Source organism: Lissotriton vulgaris, chromosome 3_1, assembly GCF_964263255.1.
Source record: "Lissotriton vulgaris chromosome 3_1, aLisVul1.2, whole genome shotgun sequence".
NCBI lineage: Eukaryota > Metazoa > Chordata > Amphibia > Caudata > Salamandridae > Lissotriton > Lissotriton vulgaris.
In genome coordinates this window covers 1,214,955,952-1,214,978,355 of record NC_141689.1, presented here as the reverse complement: position 1 = coordinate 1,214,978,355, position 22,404 = coordinate 1,214,955,952, and the positions used below count along the sequence as shown (strand labels likewise).

The 22,404-nt window shown below is 47.3% G+C and overlaps 1 pseudogene across 1 annotated transcript in view; it reads left to right on the top strand.

Moving 5' to 3' along the window:
- The first annotated feature begins 6,739 nt into the window (after positions 1–6,739).
- The window catches only part of LOC147727667 (nicotinamide N-methyltransferase-like), a 57,068-nt pseudogene continuing 41,403 nt past the window's right edge, over positions 6,740–22,404 (top strand). Inside the window, exons 1-2 of the transcript XR_015309505.1 lie at positions 6,740–6,906; positions 21,204–21,411. The product of XR_015309505.1 is annotated as a nicotinamide N-methyltransferase-like (transcript). The remainder of the gene's footprint in view (positions 6,907–21,203; positions 21,412–22,404) is intronic.

Sequence of the window (22,404 nt, the reverse complement as noted above, 5' to 3'; positions counted from 1 at the left end):
TTGATCCTGATGAGGCCAATTTGAGGATCTCATTAAACAATTCCATCAGAAGTAGTGATGGGTGGTGTGTACAAAGGTGAGCGGTTTCATTAAAGCCAACCTATGTACAACACTAGCTGTCAATTCCTCATTCAAGGGAAAAATTACAATCCCCTATTACTATCACCAATGGGATTCAGAGGGATACCAGCATCTGTTGGTGAAGGGTAGACACACGCTGATCCATTCAGTGTTTTGCACAATCAATCCCGGACATTTATGGGCCTCAAAGACCTGATTTTGCTCAGTCTTGTGTGGATGAACATGGTTTGTCACTCTAAGTTGAGCGGCAACCACTAGCAGTCATGTAAACAGTTCGCATAGAGAAGTCTTACTCATTATTGGAATTGACTAGACAAAACACTCCACCAACTAAGAAGAGTTATGCACCACTGTAAGAAAGTAGGATTTGCTTTTATGGCTACCCCCACTTTTTGCCCGGTGTTATTCTTTTTATGACTAGTCTGACGGGGATCCTGCTAATCAGGACCTCAGTCTCTCTGCTTTCTCCCTTAAATTGTTTTGGTCAGTACTTAGGTACATCCCAGATTGGATATTGAGGTACACTTATCAGACCCTAGTATTTGGTAATAAGGTACCCAGGGCATAGGTACCCCAGAGGTCCTCCTTGGGCTGAAGCATGCATTATGCCACCCATGGGAGGCCAATCAAAATGCAACTACAGGCCTGCCATTGCAGCCTGTGTGAGCTGGTGCTAGCACCACTTACGAAAAATATAGGTTTCCTATATCTAGGGGCACTGAACTTAAAACCTACAAGTCACCCCTCTAGCAGGCTTTTGCAATCCTGAAGGCAGGGTGCTTGGTTCTAAGTGTGAGGGTGCCCCTACTTGAGCAGGACACACCTACAGCCTATGGAGTCCTTCGTTCCGGATTGTAGGTAAGACAGCCATGTACCATATGGAGGGGCACCCTGTAATTATGTGATGACCATCTCAAAACTGGCTCAAACGAATCCTATCATGTTTGACAACAGTGTGAGAGGTATGATTCCAAGCACTGGAACGGGCCTCTGTAAGGCTCTCAGTGCTCTTGCTGCACAACATTGCTGCTGCCAACTAGAGACACGATTCTGCCCTCCTGCTGCTGAGCCAAGCTTGAGCAGGGGAAGGCAGAACAATAGGTATCCTGTCAATGGGAGGTGTGACCACCTCCCAGACAGTATTTAGTGTAATGGGGCCGGGAGGGTGCACTTGCCAGCACCAGTCAGTCTGCATGAGGGGTCCATTTGGTGCCCTCCTTGCAACGTCTGGTTCAGACCAGCTCTGGAAGCTGTTGGCTCACGCTCTGGTGTGAAACTGGACAAAGGTCATGGGAGTATCCTCACCCCTGTCCAAACCCTTCCCTGTGAGGGTCCTCTGAATTGTCCCAACCCTTTCCTTAGGGTACTTAAGGGCTTACCTGGGTGTAGGTCCTTAGATTCGTTGTGGGGCAAGATTACATTCAGACACCATTCCAACTTCTACTATCTGGACACTCTGGACGTCGCTGGACTTCATTTGGGCTTAACTTCATCTCTCTTCCAGTCTGTTGCATTGTCTGTGCCTGTGTACCATATAAGTATGGGCGAATTTTGTGGATTTGTGGTCCGCGAATTCACGCGAAATGGCAAAAAAAATCTGAGAGTTCGCGGATTTTCCCGCGAACTTGCGGATTTTTTTGCCATTTGTCACACGTGTGTCTGTAACTTTGCCACTGCGCTGAAAGGTTCCGAGGTCCCTCGAGTGAGCTGTCGATCATTGTGAGGAAAGGGCGCAAAGACATTGCATACCCTAGTGTGTGTGTGGCGGGGCCAAACAGGCGGGGCTTCCATGCGAGTTCACATGCCTCTTTAAGGGTCAGAGCCCGATCAGAGCAGAGATAAGAAGGAAGCAGCCTCCTGGTCACAGGAAGTACACGGGGATTGCGCTAGAGAAACTCGTGGATGCAAAGACCTCCATCAAGGATTACATTTAATTGTAGTCAGTAGATATGGGGAGGAAGCACATCTGCCTAGCCTCGACCATGCTCACTAGTTGTTTGGGCACCTAGGTCCCTCGAGTGAGCTGTTCATCATTGTGAGGAAAGGGCGCGAAGACGTTGCATACCCTAGTGTGTGTTTAGCGGGGCCAAACGGGCAGGGCTTCCATGCGAGTTCACATGCCTCTTTAAGGGTCAGAGACCGATCAGAGCAGAGATGAGAAGGAAGCAGCCTCCTGGTCACAGGAAGTACACGGGGATTGTGCTAGAGAAACTCGTGGATGCAAAGACCTCCATCAAGGATTACATCTAATTGTAGGCATTAGATATGGGGAGGAAGCAAACCTGCCCAGCCTCGACCGTGCTCACTAGTTGTTTGGGCGCCGAGGTCCTTCGAGTGAGCTGTCCATCATTGTGAGGAAAGGGTGTGAAGACGTTGCATACCCTAGTGTGTGTGTGGTGGGGCCAAAAAGGCCGGGCTTCCATGCAAGTTCACATGCCTCTTGCTCATAAAGGGTCAGAGGCCGATCAGAGCAGAGATGAGAAGGAAGCAGCCTCCTGGTCACAGGAAGTACACGGGGATTGCGCTAGAGAAACTTGTGGATGCAAAGACCTCCATCAAGGATTACATTTAATTGTAGGCGGTAGAGAAATGGGGAGGAAGCACACCTGCCTAGTCTCGACCGTGCTCACTAGTTGTTTGGGCTGATTATAATGTGTGAATGAATTTGAGCTTCAACTCGGGCACCTGCTTTATGTATATCATTCTGTAAGTGCTTCCGGTTGAGGTTTAATTTTTGTGACAGGAGCATTGTGCCAGAATGAATCCTGCCTGCATTATCCACGAAGATGCTGCAAACATTTTTTACAAATCCGCCTGTGAGCGGATTTGTGGATTTTTCTGCAAATTTACGCTATTTGCGGATCGCAAAATTGACGAAAATCTGCAAAATCCGGGAGCAGAACGGATTTGGCGCCCACCCTTAGTACCATACAGGAACCTTCCAAGGCCTGTTGGCATTCAAAACACCTAAAGGAATCTACCTTGGAGTGAAGGAGTTACTTTCCTGCATCTGCAGGCACCACAACCAAGCTGACTGGTCTGTCGATCCTGAGCTCCCACGGACTACGAAAATGCTCAACAACACAGGTGATGGTTCTTCTCAGCTCTTGAGGCATACCCTGCCCTCTCACCAAGTTTAAGGCCAGTATCCCTCTTAGAAGCCGCAGGAACCCAACCCCTGTGCACCGCATCGACTTGCTGTTGCAAAGGCTTGTTGGCTTCCTTCCATCAAGATCTTCAGGCTCCAAGTAGCCCCAACCTAAAGCATTTTCAGTGACCTAAATCTTTGTCCACATCACATCATTTGCACCATGTCCTGCATCATTTGGTGAGCTGCTTGAGGTTCTCTTGTGACTCTAGTGCCTCCGGCTTGTGTGTCCTGTTGAGGGTCATCTTTGTTTCTTTTGGGCCCTTTTGATTGCTGGGGGCCTGCCCTGACTCCCATGCTTGTGGTAAGACCCCTGGATCTTTCTGGTCCTGACACTGCACCTTCTTCGACTTCCACATTGTTTGTAGTTGTCAAGGCTTGTTGGTGCGCCTGACAAACACTGGCCATCAACGCTCGACATCCGACGTGGGACAGCTCGTGCACGGGTCCTGGTCTTTCTCAGCATTGCCTGGTCCTCACAGCTGCAGAGTCAAGGTCACGTCAACTCTCCTGCAAATCCCGACATTGGTGGGCAATTGTCATCCAGGTCTCCGGGTCATTCCTAAGTGACAAGGACTCTGTCCCCTCTGCTTACAGGTACACCTCAACTTCGATCCACCTTCCGGTTCCACTGGATACTTTCTCCTTCTCCAGCAGCAGCATTTTCCTGAATTCCTCCATTGGGTTCGACAGCGGTTTCAGACACCACTTCACACCTATGCACCTGGCTTCCCTGGTGTAGGTAACGTGGGTACTAGAGCATCCAAGGGTGGGGTGGCTCTCCAACATTCTGTTTTCCACAGGATTTCTTCAGGGTCCACTGGAAATGGTCCTTTAAAATTGCAACCGCGACTTACACGTTGATTTGTATGGAGACATAATTGTGTTCCCACACTGCACAAGATCTCTGTGGGGTTGCTAGTCACTCACCTTGAGTGGTTCCTTGGGTCCACGGCACTTCTAGGCCCTCTGGACATTGTCTTTAACATGAGTCAAGGTTTTTATACCACTTTCTTAGTATGTGGCTCGGTCCCCCCCTGGGGTCCACCTTGTACTTTGAGCTATTTACGTGATTTCTATCCAAAGTATTGTGTGCATTGTGCATATATCTGGGTAGGAGATATGTGTTTATTTTAGTTAGTGTTATATAATAAATAATTTTTTTATAAATACACTGTGTGGTTCTTTTTCACTTAGTCTATACCTATAAAATTGCATTCTGTCAACTTACATAAGTGTACATCATATACCAGACCAGCCTCTGACAACCACTGCCAACAGATTTAAGAAAGAGCTATCACTCTGTCAGTCCTTTCCTTTTCCGGGTCTGGTGAGATTTCCTGTGCTGAGCCAAATTAAACTGAAAGCTTCACGAGTGGTAGTGCTTTCCATCAATTTCTTCAAATTTCAGCTATGCAACCACACTCTCCCAAACCCAAAGTCTTTGGTTTCCTGGAAGCTGCTTGGCAGGTAATGGGAATAATACTGCTGGATCACTAGTCAGTGTATTCAGGGTCTGAACTCAGATGATACCTGATATTATCCGAACCTCTGATTTTCATTCTTGATAAGGAAAACTTTCTTGGCAAATGCTTTCACTTTGGTTAGTCTTGTTTTGGTCCAAGAATGTTATCCCTTTTGGCACAATAAGAATGCCCCTGGCCATCTCTCTTAATCGTGGCCCAGGTTCCAAAAAGCAACAAAATAGAACCAAAGCCTTGTTCCATTTTTCCTATCTGAAGTATTCAGGTGGCCGTACGGCTCTGAAGCTCTATAGACATGGACAGGTGGTACCTCATCTCAGAGTGAAACAACTTGCTCCCAAGAACCAACAACGAGCTTTTAAGCGACAGCAACTTACATATATGCTATTTAGCTAGATTTACACTGGCTACTGGCAACAGACTTACCTTCCAACAGATCCTAGTTAAAGGATTTAAAGTGTACTCACTCTAATTACAGGGCCTCAAAATAGTCTTGTATTGTTATTTTTTATCATTACCTCCCTGAGTCAAGAGTGGATACTTTTTGGACCTGTTGTCTTCCTTGGATGTGTCATTCATATCATTGAGTGCTTTCTGGACTCAAACCATGATTTCCCATTATCTGTGGTCACCATGGTAGACACAGAAACTACCATCGAAAGTTGATAGGGTAAACATCCAAATCTAAAGGAATAAGCAACCGGCCGAGGTTATCTAGATTCACCATAGTGGTAGGACTAGCCATGACTGGTTTGTTCTGATAAATGCACACACTCCTGGTGGTTAGCATTTGGAGGCATGTATTAGCTCTGGAGTTGTCATAGTTATCATCGTAACAGATGGAGCAATCAAATGAACCATAACTGATTTAATAAGTCGTTCTCATTTTCACTGTTCTTAGTCCAGCATTGTTTAATCTTTGAAACAAGTAAATGCTACTGGCAGAATCAACCAGGTAGCGGTCCCTGCTGTAGGAGGAGATGTGTGCCTGTACCAGACTAAGCGTCACATCCTTTGGCAGCCTGTATGAATGTGGAGGCAATGTTACCTGCTAGAGCTGTGAGGACAGAGTGATCCTGCGCGCAAAGGTGGCTCTGTCTGCTCTGTGATGATGGAATGGAGCAGCAAGTCCAAATCAAGGAGCAGCCTGGCTGAGATGGGGACACCACACGAAACAATCATTTCGAGCTGCTACAGAAATACATTGAATGAGAAAGGGCAAACGTGTGGCACACTGGGCTTGGGCTGTTATGCATGCATTTAGCATGACAGTGGGTGACAATCAATCTCCTGAAGTCCAGACTGGGCTTCAAGCTGCTAATGAGCCCCTTGTGGACATTAGGGCAGCTCTGCTATCTGGTCACATCATTCACTCCTATTCAGTGCAGCACCAGAATACTGGGCCCAGTAGATGGAGATCTGGTCTGACCATGCCTTCTGTACAGCAATCGGAGTGGCAATCGCCTCCCACAGTGTCCCCATATGTACCCCACTCAGAGTTTTTCACCGCAGTGAAACAGGGGAGACCCCCAAGGTGTGTAAAATCCTATCCTGGTCTCTCTGACACATTATATTCTGGTGCCTGCACTTCAGATCCTTGGGCCCTTTCATGTTACCCTTCAAAACACTGACCCGGGGCCCAATCAGGTCTTTTCACCCGGCCTGTGGGACTCTGCCCTGGGTTCTTTGTGACACAGCGGGTTTGAGATTGGAAGCCAGTGCCAGGGTCTTGCAGATTTGATGTGTTTTGTTTATTTCTTTTAAATACAAAACTTCATCAGTTACATTGGTGTGGCAATAACTTCAAACACCCCTAATTATACTCTTGCATACTCCTAAGTTCCAGGCTGCATTGTTTACCATGTTTCTCATATATTTGTTAGTTGTTTTGAGACTGTTGTGTTGGGATTGGAATGTTAATTAGCTGTTGCTTGCCTTGCTTGCCAGCCTGCACAAACAGTCTGCTACATGAGGCGTGTATATTATAAATGTAGTGAGGCACAGGTCTCAGAGCTCAGCGCACAACGAAAAGTAGTAGAATGGAGTTTACGGACAGAAGCATGAAAAACCTTCACGATGAGTTTGACCCAGAAGACTATTTGAAAGCCTACTATCCTTTAGATCCTAAGGCACCTTTGAAAGACGACTGTTTAAAAAAGCTGTTAATAAAGGTGCACAGTATATTCTCTTCAGGTAAGATGCTTTTACCAACTTTGAAATGTAAACCCATGTTCACATACTGATACATTTTTGCTGTCGTTTCTTGCCAGCATTAAAGGGAATAAAAATGAGTGGCCATTTCATGGAGAGCTGCTCTCCAAATATTACTTAACAAAAACAAATGTCCCTGTAGGAATTATTTAATCAATATTCGTTAAATTAATAGTTTGCCACCAAAGTGATCAATTTTTAGACAGAAGCAAGGAAGAAACAGAATTAAACTGTTTATTGTTATTCTCCAAATTATTCTTTTTTACGCAACAATGTAGAATATGGAAACAGAAATACTACTACATTGACAGATATGATTCTCAGTAGTATATGGCAACTTTTGCTAGACACATGAAAAAATAAATGCCATGTTCAGAAAAGTACTTGGCATAATACAATCATATAGAAATCAGAAGATGATACATTCATAAGCAAAACGTTGTCAAGGGTCGACGTTTCGGTCCTTAGTAGGTTAAAACATTCCATAGGACCATCTTCAGGACCATACGTTGCACATATCAATCAATGACCTCCAGCCGGAAGTCCTAAGGCTATGCACTGCAATAGTCTTATGTAGGTGAGGTCCAATAATCTTCACCTATATCGTCTTGCGTATCGATTTCAAGACGCTGCCAAGAAATAGAGCAATCACGTAACTTAACTACGTGGGGGAGAACCGCGTTGACTGCCCGCTCGACTGTAGCGTTTTTTGCAATTTTCACTCCAAATGGGCTGGGTATGCTCAGACGTGAGTCCCAGGCTCTCTACATCACTGGAGTCAAGCTATCCAGGCTGAAGAAGGCTGATAGCCAGAAACCCACCCGCGTAGCTAGGGGGGGCGGGAGGGGCGGTCCGCCCCAGGCGGCACTATTATGAGGGCGGCGGCCGCGCAGCACTGGCCCATTGCAGCGGCCTTCATAATTTATTTAGGGACATTGACTTCTCACAGTCAGTGTCCTCAAATAAGTTGTAAAGGCCGCCGCAATGGGCCAGGGCTCCGCGGCCGCCGTTTTGCAAGCGCTGCTCCCATTTAGGGCTTCTGCTAGTGCTACAACTACAAAACTGTAAAAGTGTGGCAGTGCGACGTCCCTGGCATACTCGCTATTTAATTCTGGCAGCCAGTATGGCGCTCCCGGCAGAGTTAAGGCAGGCTGCTGGCTGGCGCCTACTCACCCCAACTGTTACAATGTAGCACAATACATTTTTTTCCGATTCCCCGGGGCACGGCTCTGTCAGCCAACGTCATCGAGGTGGTGTGCCGATGATAATTGTCTGTCACCGGAGCCCACCCCCTTCCCTGGGACTCACAGGAGTCAAGACAGCCCCTGCCTCATCAGAGGCGGGCTGGGCGGCAAAGCAGTTAATTTTCGCGGCGGTTCACGGCCTGAGTCTGCCTGCTGCAGCCAGACTAAATTAACTCCCTGCCCGATTGGTATATTCAGATTAGATCTCCCCAAAGATAAGGAGCCTTCCACGTGACATGTGTCACAGTGTTCTTCTGTTGTGTTCAAACAAATTAATTTCGATCCAGCGGACAGTGCATGCCCCTTCGTGGATCTGGTGCCCTACCTGTAATTTTTTCGGAAAGGCCTCTGCACCACTGTGACCACGCGTGTGGTGCCCTTATTGGCCAGATGCAGACAGACGGAAAACTAGCAGGCAGCTTTGATTTTCCTTGCCAATACAGTCGCTGCCTGCCTAAGTGGCACGTTTTAGTGCGCAGCACCCAGCCCACATGTGCAGCCCGGAATTCAGGAGATCACGGGCCAGCCAGTCACATTCAAGGCAGTGTGGCAGGAAAAGGGAGTCTGCTGTAATCAAAGCGAAGATTTTAAAAGGTATGTTAAATGGTGAACAGATGCCGGGGCTGTGTGTCATGACTCATGCCACCTTTGCATTTAATGTTTAGATAATAACTAGCTGCGGATGTCGGCACTCACTCTAAAATTTCCAAATTCCAACCGTTTTTTCTTAGCATTTAAGCTTTGTAGTTCTGTTTATAATTCATTAGGAAAAAAATGTGACTGCAAAGGATTAGATGAAAAACTCACGCCTGGCAGGTCCTGGAGAACTTAGGAGCTTTGATGGCAATGAGATGCTTTTAGTAGATCATGGCCTACCCAAACATCGTTTTTGTCTGTTTCCATACTTGCGCTTTAAAGGGGATATTTGAAACTACATACTAGGTCCTCTTTTACACTTGCAAAAAGTATCAGATATTACCTTTAAGTGAACATTGGATTCCAATATGAACCACACCTTTGCTGTTGGTGTGGACAGGAAGACAAAACAAAAATACACAACTTCAGAAAAAGCTTAGTTGACCAAAGCAGGGTGGTCCCTAACAGCCAGAATAGGTGTAATAATGTGGCTTGAAGAAAAGCAGAGTTCACACGTCATGTAGTATTTGGTGTCAGGTTGTGACTTGTCATTTCCCGTCTTGTGTATGATACTAACCCAGGCTTCTGAATATATTTACGCTCTATGAGGGATGCAAGGAGCATTCTGGGATATGAAGTCCTGTCTACTCCATGTTAAATGCAATGCATTATATTCCAATCTATTTTACATGGGCTTGTAGTCTTGTGAGGTATGTGTCCAAGGAAATAGCTGTTTAATTTAGCAGATTGTCTAGGGTATGTCGGGAGTGAACATCGCATCCAGAGGGTTGTGGGACATATTGTTTAACTTCATTCAGTGTCTGAGTTATTACAGCCAGGTTTTACTTCTACATGAAGTACTGTGAACCGTGTCAGCACCTTTTCAAGCCGGGTCACTTGAAAGCCCTTCAACTTGCCGCACATCTCAAGTCAGTGCATAGAGTGAAGTAATACACTCTGCTAGTTTCTCATAACATTAAAGATGTGCTTGCCTTTTAAACTAGCAGAGCCTAGTGCGCAGTCATGATTATCTTCAGCTGCCTGCTCTGTTACAAGATGTAGTTTTGCAGTCACTCACAGCCTGTGTCTGTTCAATCACTCGTTTTCACGAGACGTGCTTCTCCACATACAGCCGCACTAAAATCGTGTTAGGCCGCTCGGGGTTTCTGAGCCACACCGTGTCACTTAAGTCAATAGAGCCTAGTGTAGCTCTACCAGCATGTGGGGGTCATGGTGTGATTGGTGCCTTGGGCATATAGAGGTTCCCCAACCAAGGGAGGGGTGAACGCAGACCTCTCAGGGTTAATGATTTTTATTACAGTTGGAGTCAAGTTAGCTTTTGGAAAAAACATTTCTACTCATTTATGTTGCATTTTTTTATTCAACCCCAGCGTGTTTCCCTTGTTTTCATTGCTTAATGTTAGTTTTGTGAAGGTGTCATTCATTGTCATTGAAACATAAAACATAATTTCACTGAAATTATGAAACGTCACTCATAGCAGTCTGAAACCTTGGCAGCTATGGTGCTCTCTCTGTTATGTGTAGAGGGAGTGGGTTGCAGGCTCTGACCTTGGCCTTGGACACAGGGACAAACTGGCACAGTAATAGGAGCAATGTTTTAAATGGGCCTGCACTTCAAAATACTCTTCTCCTCAGTAATGGAACTTTTGTTTCGCAGTTTTGTAGCAGTACAGAGGTGTTAAAAGTACTACTATGTTCCTTGTATATTGAGCAGTTTTCGGGCAACACACAGTGTCAAGTAAACTCTGGTGATTAGTTTAACTGCTGGAGAGAGATGGGAGTTTCATCTAGTGGCAGGTTTCATTTGTGTGAGGTAGCGCAGGTGGTTAATATCATAGCTGCCAAGTATTCGCATTGCTAATGTGACATTTCCATTGATGCAGTGACTTATGAAAGACATTCCACAGCGAAATGTGACACTTCAAAAACATTTTATACTGTGTGGAGTGCAAAAAAACGTTGGATTTAGGCCCAGATCTTTGTACTGGGGTGAATGTAAGACATTGTTCTGCATTCTGTCCATCAACTATGTTTTTTGCAATTTTCACCCCGAGTGGGCTGGGTTTGCTCAGACGTGAGTCCCAGGCTCTCCACATCACTGGAGTCAAGCTATCCAGGCTGAAGAAGGCTGATAGCCAGAAACCGGTCCTTGGATGCTGGGTTCTGGTCTAGGAAAGACATGGCTTGGTAGTTCGGGCTGGACTGTTCCCATAAGGCACAGGGTCAAGGCTGATTTGCATATAGCCAGTGTCTGACCTAGGGTGGTGTGGAGTGCAAAAAATGGATTTAGGCCCAGATCTTTGTACTGGGGTGAATGTAAGACATTGTTCTGCATTCTGTCCATCAACTGTGTTTTTTCCAAATATTACAGACTGCACAAATCAAAAGTAGTGATCAGAGTTTGCCTGTCTCTGTCACCGACTTGGGCTGTCTAAAGATCCAAATTATATGTATGAACTTCAGACACCTTAAATGCAATAAAATATGCATGCAACTCTGTTCTGAGCCAGCGCAGGACTTCATGATATGGCCCCATGATGGGTTTTGTGTGAAATATTTCCAAATCGTCCGTCAAAGAAATACTTTAGCCCCCTTCCAAAGGTTATATCTTTTATTATGTATGCTCCTCCATACCATTGACTCTAATGGAGGTCCAACATTTCCAATGCTGTAGCATCAGGTTAAGTAGAAGTTGGAGAGATTTATCAACACTTTACATCGCTGTTATGTCACAAAAAACTGCAGAAAGTGGCGCAAACTCTTGATAAAGTATGTAGTTAATTTTGCTTTTTATTTACTTTAAGGATGACTTTCCATCACCAAGTTGTCCTTTAGGTAAGACAAATATAAATGTGTGCCCCTTTGCGCTATTAAGTATCAAGGGGTTTTCAATGGGTTTTACTACCGTGTTCCAACGCTAACATCTATATTGCTTCCTTGAAATGAGCTAAAAAGGAGACATTTTTAATTTCTCTAAATATTCACATTCAGTGTGTAAAGTGTGAAAAAAAAGTCTAAGCATAGTATTTTATGAGGGAAGGGTATGCTTCCGGTACAAAACCTATGTAAGAGATAACACACACAGCCATGCAATATAATGCAAAGATGTGTGAGTGGGGCTAAGCAGCCTCAAAGACGATTGGTCCATGGGAAGCCAGCTACAGTAGGCCATATTTAGAAAATTTGACTCTGCGATGCTCTCTCCCTTTCTCGGAAGTAACCCAGCACCGTACTTTGGTGTCACAAGTACAATTTGCTGGTCTGGCCCCTGTAACTGTTATATGAGAGCGATACAAGTTAGAAAGGTCAGGGGGCAGCTCTTTGATACAAAAGCTTACCCTAAAGGGGCACATCTGACAAATGTTGTTTTGACCGTGCCCTATGCAGTAATAGTTGTTCGGTAGACTGAACAGCAAATGTGGGCTTTGTGAATATGAAACTGACCTAAAAGACACAAACTTTAAGAAACACACTGGGCTAAATATGAGGTTGTTAACTACGGCTGTGCAAACATGAAGGTGAATATGCTCGAAACAACTCACCCACATAGCTACCCCATGACAAGTGTGACAAAAGAATGTGATGGTATGGACCTATAAAAGTCTCATAGAAAGAGCACTTTATATGCTTCTATCCTTCTACAACTACGAAAGGACAGAAAATTGAAGGTGCCACTATTAAGAACAGAACATTTAGTTAGCTAGACCAAGGACTGAATGGTACATAGTATTTGACTTCTGTGGTCAGTGCTTAATTTGAGCCAGTATGTGCTCTAAAACGGCCTTCTCCCTTATAGGACCAATTCAAAGAGGGGTCATTTCACAATAAATAGTTTGACATTTTGGAGCCAATTCTCAAATGCATTTTGTGTACTTGAAGGAGAACTGCTGTAGTACTACATCACATGCTTACAAATGACTTTATTAATTGATCCTGACAGGCAGGATTCTCAAACACAAGTGTGAAGGTCTCTGCACATAAAGATATATGTTCTTGATGTAAATGTGGGAGGAGCAAGAGAGAGTTGTAGGAACATGGGCAATATCTACTATGAAATTGGAGGAGTAAGGGAGAAATAAGGAGGAGCTCTGGAATGCACACCAATCAAACATTACCTACAAAAGAATAAGACAATTGCTATTCAGCAAAGTTGCACTTACATCTACCACAAGGGTACTACCGGCAAAACAGGCTCAACTCTACTCCAGCCAAGTCTTGGAGTAAAATCACTCACCCTACAGTGGCAATCACTAGTAACATAAGGCTCCCTCACAGAGATCAGTGGAGGCAGGGAATAAGCTTCTCAAAATGTCGGAGGGGGCGGAGCTTGCCGGCGTCCATGAAAGACGTGTGAGCGTTGAGCTCCTCGCCTGAGCCCCATTAAACTCCGTCAAACTTATCCTTCTGGCACCTAACCAGCTCTAAAAGTTGCGGCGGACTCCCTACCTATGCTCTGGCCCGGTGGGGGTTCTTTACCCGGTCAAAATCCGGTGTGGTGGAGCTTTGCTGCTCGGAGGACGGTGCGGAGACGGACCAGGCCGTAATCCACGGACTATCCTGAGGGGCGGCCCGTGCTGCGTCACACTACGTGCGGCTAGCTGTACTGAAGCGGGGCCGGTCTACCTAACCTGCTGCTGAGCAACTGGTCCTGAGCGGCGCTACTACGCCCTGTCTCCGGGCGGTGTTGTGGTGAACTGGCATTCGATTGTGAAGGTTTGGATGGGGCAGACGTGCTGGTGTTTGTGGTGATCCTAGCCGCTGGAGGAAGTTTCTGGCTGGCCGCCGATCTGCTGGGAGGACGCCCTAGCTGCTTGTGCCTGGACCCCTCGCTACCTACAGACAGCTGCGGGACCGTAGGTGTGCTGTGACCCGGAGTGGTGGTGACCCGTCTGCCCGGTCTTGGTTCGGTGTGGTTACGGAAGAGTGCTTGACGGTGTACCTTTTTGGTGGCTGGGCCTACTCGCACTATCGTGCGGACGGCCGCCATTTTGGGCGCATTTCTTGCTGCGTAACACCTCGCCCTGTGGCGCCCACTGCCTCAGTGTCTCCTGTTTGCCCTCCTACCATCCGCTGGTGGTGTACTGCTAGCGGATGACCACCAGGAACGCCATGGGGAAGGGCGACAGAACCCAGCCCAAACTGTCGTTTGATCAACGGAAAGCGAAAGGAGCTGAAGGACCGGCCCCAGACACCTCGCCGCGGCCCGCTGCCCCCGACAGCTCATTATGTGCGGACATACGAGGAATGCTAGTGTCGATGGAAAAAGGCTTGCAAGACAGCATGGCGGCGATTGGTACTAAAATTGATGCATTGACATATCGGATGGACCGCATGGCCGAGAGGGCCGATAAGCATGCTGAACGGCTGGATATGGCGGAGAGACGGCTGACGGAGGCAGAGGAGGCCCAGACAGAATGGGATAAAGATCGCAAGCAGTTCGGAAGGCTACTCCAAGTCATTCAGGACAAGACGGAGGACTTGGAGGCGCGCTCACGGCGCTCCAACGTTCGCATTACTGGGGTGGCGGAGTCTACCAACACTGGTAAAATGGAGCTGTTCGTAGAGAAGCTGCTGCGGACCCTGTTAGGGGAGGAGGTCTTCTCCCCTATGTTTATCGTCGAGAGGGCACTTCGCATGCTGGGGCCGAAGCCGCAACCAGGACTCCCACCGCGGCCGATTATTGCGAAGCTGTTGAACTATCGAGACAGGGACATAGCGCTTCGGCTGGCCAGGGAGAAAGGAGATCTGCAATTCGAGGGCATGAACATCTCTCTCTACCCGGACTTCACAGCGAGAGTGCAGGAGGAAAGGAAGCGCTTCGCCCCATATAAGAAACAATTGAGGGAACTTGGGCTTGACTATGCCATGTTGTACCCTGCGAGGCTCCGGATTAACAGGCAGGGGCATTCACATTTTTTCACCGACCCTACGGAACTGAAAAAATCTCTGAAGGAGTGGGCCAAGGAACAGAGCAACAGTCCGAGGAGTCGTCGAGAGGACGCTGATGCTGCATCTAACATGGACGACCAGGAGTAACCGGGAGTCCGGCCTCCTTTATGGGTCGACTGTGCCCTATCGTACTCTGGCCCTTGTAAGACGATGCAAGCCTAGTGACACAATCTCGGGGTGAGATCTTACTGGTTACTTCCTGAACTAATTTGATTGTACCGGGGAGTTTGTTGGCACCACGATCTGCTGGCCGTGTGTTACTGTGGGGAAGGCCCTCCCGCGTGCGGGAGTTTCATTATTAGACTATGAGGATTTGAGCTGGCGAAGGTGCCGAATGTTGGTCGGGGGCGGGGTGGAGGAGTAACTGAAGTTTAAGGTCCCGGACCCAATTGTGCTGTTGTCTGGCTGGGAACCTCTGCCCCTGCGCTTTCGGCTTTTGGCTCCTTTGAGAGCCCTTAGGGTTTGTAGAGTCAGTTGGTAGTTCGGGGGGGGGGATGGTGGGTGGTGGCGGGGCCTGTCTGACTGGGTAGGGGATGGTCGGCTGTGGGTGGGTGGGTGGATGTTCTTTTATCCCTTTGTTGAACGTGTTGAATATGACAAATGGGGACAGTTGGGGGGAGGGTTTTGTTTGGCCTACTACGGGACTGTGTCTGCGATTCCAACTGCGCGAGTTCAATACACTCATTACTCTGCAATGGCGGACGCTGAGGTTTTAGGGTCAGAGAGTGGCCCCAACTCTATCAGAATGCTGACTTGGAATGTGAGAGGGTTGAACGACTTTCGTAAACTCCGGAAGGTACTGGCATATTTACAGCGACACCGGGTTGACCTTGCACTGTTCCAGGAGACACACCTGCCTCTATCCAGCCCTATGCTGTTGACTAGAGGGCTTGGAGGCAATTGCGTGGCAGCGGGGTTTACTACGCATGCAAGGGGTGTGCTTACATGGGCTAATCCCAAATCACAATTGAAATTACAGCAGATGGTTGTGGACCCGGAGGGTCGATACACAATTGCACGTTGTGTAGGGAAAGGTCAGGATCTGATGGTTGTGAATGTATATGGCCCCAATTATGATACGCCTGACTTCTACTCCTCTCTAGCGGATCTAAGCAGACAGTATGAGGGTTCCAGGTTGCTGTGGGGAGGTTGATTTCAATTTTGTGCTGAACCCAGAGCTGGACAGGTCGTCTGGCACTTCCAGAAGCCCGGCGGCCTCGGCATTGATTATGCAGGCGGAAATGGTGAAGCTTGACCTGGTGGATGTGTGGTGCCATAGACATCCGGCGAAGGGAGGTTACACTCACTACTCGGCCTATCATAACATACACACGCGAATTGATTATTGGTTTGCCTCCCACTCCCTCCTTAATTCAGTGAAGGGTTGTGTAATATTGCCCCGCACGTTGTCGGACCATTCACCACTGCTTATACTGCTGGAGGCGCCGGCTAGGAGAATCCCCCGTTCACTTGGAGGTTCCCCCCATACTCACTTATGGATGAGGCTTTCAGAGGGGAATTAGCTGAAGACATCGACACTTACTTTGCGACTAATGTGGGGTCGGTGGATAGTGTGCAGGTTCTTTGGGATGCGTTCAAGGTGTACATACGAGGTATGACGATGGCCAAACACTCAGGGGTGCTCAAAGCTATCAGGCAGCGGTTGAAGTACTTAGAATCGCAGCTGTCTGATCTGGAACGGCGAATGGGGTGTGCAGGAGACACTGACACTGATGAGAGGCTTAAATCCTTACTAGCAGAATTCCATGATGAGGCGGACAGGGAAATACAGCACATGGGGAAATATGCCACGGCACGCGCCTATGGGGAGAGAGACCGCCCTGGTTCCCTACTGGCTAAACTCATGCGAAATAGTAGACCGCCATTGGTGATTGAGGAATTACTAACATCTAGCGGTGGGGTGGTCACGGAGGAAGGAGATATACTGGCGGAATTTCACGCTTACTATACTGAACTGTACAGAACGCGGTCAGGTCACCTAGAGGAGGAAATAGATGACTACCTGAGCTATATTGATATGCCCTTTCTAGCCAATTGGCAGAGAGAATTTCTTATGGCTCCGATCCAGAAAGAAGAGATTTCGGAGGCACTCGAGGGAATGAGGTCAGGCAGTGCTCCGGGGGCTGATGGGCTTACGGTAGCTTTCTATAAGGCTTTCCAAGATAAACTTATACCACACTTGATGTTGCTTTTCGATGACATTTGCCAACAGGGTAGTATGCCGAAATCTATGAGGGAAGCACTTCTCATTACAATTTCGAAGCCGGGGAAACCTCCCAACGAATGTGGCTCGTATAGGCCGCTCTCCCTGATTAATGTAGACGCCAAACTGTACGCGAAAGTCCTGGCTGCGCGTCTGGCTCTCCTGGTCCCGGACTTGGTTGCCCCGGAACAGGCTGGGTTTGTCCCCGCTAGGAATTTGACATATAACATCCGTACTGTGTTAGGCACCATACAGCATGTCCTACAAGAGAATAAGGCTGTCGCTATTTTCCTGGACATGGAAAAAGCCTTTGATTCGGTGGAGTGGCCATTCATGCTCAGGGTCCTACGTAAGTATGGGCTGGGCGAGCCTTTTTTGCAGATGCTAGGAGCCTTGTACTACAAGCCGACAGCCCGGTTGAAGATAGGGAACTCGGTCACTGCTCCGATTGAGATCAGCAGAGACACCAGACAGGGTTGCCCCCTCTCCCCTCTTCTGTACGCCTTAGTGGCGGAACCACTGGCATGCGCTATCAGGGAATACCATGGGTTTGAAGGGATCAACTTTCCTACCTATCAGATCGGCATATCGACGTATGCTGACGATACCCTGCTATATGTTCGGGAACCGGAAGTGAACTTGGTGTCTGTCCTGCGGGAAGTGGTGAGGTTTGGAGCTCTGTCTGGTTTGCGGGTCAACTGGGACAAGTCCGTGGCGTTACCCCTGACCCCGGTGACCCACCCATTTGACTCGGAGTACCCGTTGCAGTGGACCACAGACTCGATTCGCTATTTGGGGATACGTGTCCACACTGATCCCGAGACCTTGGTACGCGAGAATTATGGTGTAGCGTACTCTAGACTGGTGGATAATGTGGAAGTGTGGTGCAGGCTGCCGTTGTCCTTGATGGGCAGAATAGCGATTATGAAGATGGTGGTCCTCCCCAGGTTTCTTTTTCTTTTTACTAATATCCCCGTGCTGCTTTCAAAGGCATTTTTCCGGCAGCTTACGCAGACGCTTATCAGGCTTGCGTGGGGGGGCAAACAGCCTAGGGTCCAATGGCAGACTTTAATGCTCCCCTATGAACGAGGGGGACTGGGGGCTCCGGATCTGAAGCGGTACTATAGAATAGCGCAGGGGGCTCATCTACACACTTGGGTCCATGGGAACCCCGGTATCCCACACGTGAAACTTGAATGCCTCTTTGCGGATCCCACCCAGCTCCCGGCCACAATATGCTGCCCTGTTGACCGTAGGGTTGGGAATTTAGATTATTTTGCGGCTACGAACCATGCCTGTCATGAGCTGGTCCACTCGAGGGAGAGCGAGCTACTGTACTCGCCCCTCATGCGCGTGGAATGGGCAGTGTGGTTAACTCCACTGACAGAGAAGGGGGTCCTTATGGCGTTACGGGACTTGGGCATAGAAAAGATGGGCGATCTCTTCCTGAAGGGTACTGTTAAAACACTGCAACAGGTCCTACAATCCCGTCCTGGGAAGACGCTATTGCACAGTTTTCAATATCATAGGGTCCGTGGTGCGCTACAGGCGATACTGGGCGCGGAAATGTCGGAGCCCCTGGAGGTGCCGGAGCTCACCTACGTTTTCAAAAACCCCTCGTCCAGTAAGTTGGTCACGAACCTTAAGAAACTGGGGGACCGACACAAGCTGTACCCGCTCTCCAAGGCCAGATTAGCATGGCAGACTGATCTACAGATGACGGTCACGGATGAGATGTGGCAGTACTGCTGCACGAATACTAGAAAGATTTCGCTTAATAGCAGACATAGATTGATACATTTTAAGTATCTGCAGCATGTCTATTACACCCCGGAAACACTGCACAGATACGGACTGAGGGATTCGGCGGAGTGCGAGCGGTGCCACTTCCCCTCGGCTGATTTTTTACACATGGCCTGGACCTGCCCTAGCATTTATACATTCTGGCGGGGGGTATTCTCGGACCTCAGTGTGATATTGGGAATGGAGGTCCTGCCGTGCCCGGCACTGGCGCTGCTGGGCTTCTCCAAACTGCTGCCGGTGGTGGTGCGGCGCTTGGCGGATATTGCGTTGTTGACTGCCAAACGCCTGGTTGCACTGTGATGGATGAGGGGACCGATACCAACTAAGAGGCGTTGGGAGGTAGATTTGCTGTACTGCTGCATGCAGTCAGAGGTCTATAATGAACTGCTGCCCCCGAAGAGTCGCCCTAAGAATTTCTGGGGTCTATACAGGGAATATCTGTGTGCCAAGGAAGGTGGGGAGTCCGACCCTGAAGGGGAGGAGCTGGATGTGCTGCAGGAGGGAGGGGTGGAGGCGACGAAGAGAGACTTACTACACGTTTGAATGCTTCCTTCTGAGAGGTGGTCACTGGTCACTTGGTGCTGTTGGCTGTGCTCTGGGGGGTGGGTGCCCCCGAGGAGGTTACACAGGGAGGGTAGTCCTTGGTGATTGTTTCAGTGGAAACACTCGCACACAAGGGGCCTAATGGTCTCTGGCTGTAGGCACAGTGTTAGCATTTAGACATTGCAGATATGGCAGGTGGGTGGGTGGACACATGTACGGGTAGGTCGGTTGCTGGGGGGGTTGGGGGTTTGTTTGAGTATGGGTTTTATTGTACTGTTACTTAGCGGAAATAGTTTATTGGCTTCAGGACTTCTTTTGCTCAGTCACTCTAGCTGCACTGCACTTGCACTTTACTCTACGGTTCTGGGTTCCGATATACAGATTGTCCATTCCATTCTTGCTGCATGGCAGCACTGTTCATACATGAGAATTTCTCTGACTGCGCCGCCAGGCCTCCGGGATGCTGGCATTACGGCTGTGTATGATGCTATTGAACACTGTACCGGATACTATTTACTGTTGCCGCCGGCCTCCGGGTTGTGGGCGAAGAGTGCTGTGTGCTTTTGTTGAATATGCAATAAAGTACAAATTTAATAAAAAAAAGCTTCTCAAAATGTCAAAGTCACTTGGGAACAGGCAACAGTTGGCAATTGAATTCTATTCCATTGCCCCATTCACTTGGGTCCTAGGTGCCTTCAATTGAACCCATCTGGCTCTTCAGCCATTCTTCCAGAGCAGACAAAATTTCCACGAAAGACAATACAGGCACTTCATCAATGTGCAATCTGTCTGCTCTTGCTTGGCAATTTGTGGCTGGGTACTTCAGTGGCACACGGCTAACTGATTAGGTTTAAGTAACTCACTCTGGAACAGTATGTATCCCAGAGGTATGGATTCACGAATGTATTCACTCAAAACTTCACCTCATCATGCAAGCCTATATCAAATGTTTGCAACAATGTGACATTTAAGCAAATATCACATGTTTTTTCTTGCAGGTAATGCCGAGTATGCCCTTACCCCTATTGTACGACCCCCTTCTGACATTCAATTGCAAAAATTTAATACGGCACACACATGTATGCAAGCCATCAATTAACACACTTTTCTCATCCCTAAGTTCTGCTTCAGATATTTTGAGGATAAAGAGGGTGATCCAGTATTTCCAGAAGAAGCATGCAAGATCATTCTACCCATTGCGTGTCACACAACATTATCATTCAGTAGGCTTAAATGTAAACCTCACCCTTGAACTGCAGCTCCATTTAGGGTCCAGGGGTGAGGCACAGAACAGAGGGCAGGGTCTGCAGGTGCCTTCTAGTGGCCTCACATTTCACTTGAGCTGCTGGTTTTGTTGCTGCATCACAGGGATTTACCAGTGTTAAATCAGTGGCTAAAGGTGGACTCTGCCACCATCCACATATGTCATCCTGAGACCTGTGCTGGTAGTTCAGGCTCGACTGCTTCAATTGCAGCAGGGCCAAGGCTGATTTTCATATGAATAGCTCCTGTTTGACGTGGCATGGTGGGAACAATGTATGGACTGGATTACTGGCCAGAGTAATTACCTGTGACTGAGATTAATTCAAGCATCAAGCATTCCAACATCATGTTTTTGTTTTGCTTCATGCCATGCCTAAGTGTGATTGGTAGGCCCAGACGTGGTTCCCATGGTCAATGTACATAGGACTCAAGCAGCATCCTACTGAATTACTTATTTTAGTTTTCTTTTGCAAATTTTACAAACCGGCACATTTGTTAAATAAAAATCTAAATATGTGCAGATGGTATATTCCAATGTCTCACATGAGTAACTTGGCGCAAGTTATGCTGAACTATCATATTACTCTTTCTTCAAGGACGTGTGAAAGGAAATCTTCTGCTAGATATAGGCTGCGGACCAACCATCTATCAGCATTTATCTTCTTGCGAGGCCTTCACAGAGATCATTGTATCAGACTACTGTGCAGCCAATCTGCGCTACTTTGAAAGATCCCTGAACAATGAACCAGGAACTAAAGACTGGACTACATGCATCAAGTTTGTCTGTGAACTAGAAGGCAACAGGTAAGATCTAAATAATAATGATGTATGTTTTAATGTCTTTATTTGTTTATGTATTACTTTAGTACTTGTATCTATCACTCAAGCAGCTGTATCTTCTCACTTTACAGTACAACCATAAAAAGTGCCTTACAAATAGTAGAACAGAGTTTGAAGGCACGTTCTATGGCTGCAGAACAAGTATATTTAAAAGAATAGAATATGAAATGAGCAGAAGTGAATGTAAGAGAAGGAAATAAGTTTGAATGGCTAATTCAGTAGGTTCAAGGAAAGAGCATGGCTTGTCAATTTAATAGGCAAATAGAAGGGGTAGCTCCCTCCTGCAGACTAAAAAATATTGGAAATATGGATCAGAGTGCAGTGCTACATAGACAAACAGGGATCAGCAACTATAGCTTAGAGTGGGCTTGATTGCGGATGAAGATAGAAAAGGAGCTGAGAGGAAAGAAAAGAATCAGAGTTTTTTAAAACTATAAAAACCTGTAAAGGTCTGGGTAAAATTTAAATTACACAGGATTAATTCACGTAATTAAGGACATCTGTTCACATGTTTCACCATTCTCCCACCCCTAACCCTTCTTCTGCCCATACAGCTGAAGGGGCACATGTCATTGGACTTTGGTCTGGCAGGGGGCCCTGTTCCGTTCATTCCCCAGGACCTCCAGTTGCTCACCCAACTAAAGATATGCTTTAAGTACCAGACTTCCTTCTCATTTGGCCTTCTTATCTGAGGACCCTGGCTGAGTACGACAACAATCTACCCTAGTATTATGTTTTAATGCCTATAGTAACAGGAGCACATTGAATTCACTGCAGTGTGGACATTACGCCCTATCCATAGTTCTTCAAATAATCCCGATTTAGCTAACATCTTACCTGTAATAAATACTGATGTCGTCCGTCATAAAGCATGCCTCCTACCAATGGCCTAGTGGTAGTATCCCTGAATATGATTGGATTACGCACAATAAAAGGAAGCAAACACGCACATAGCTT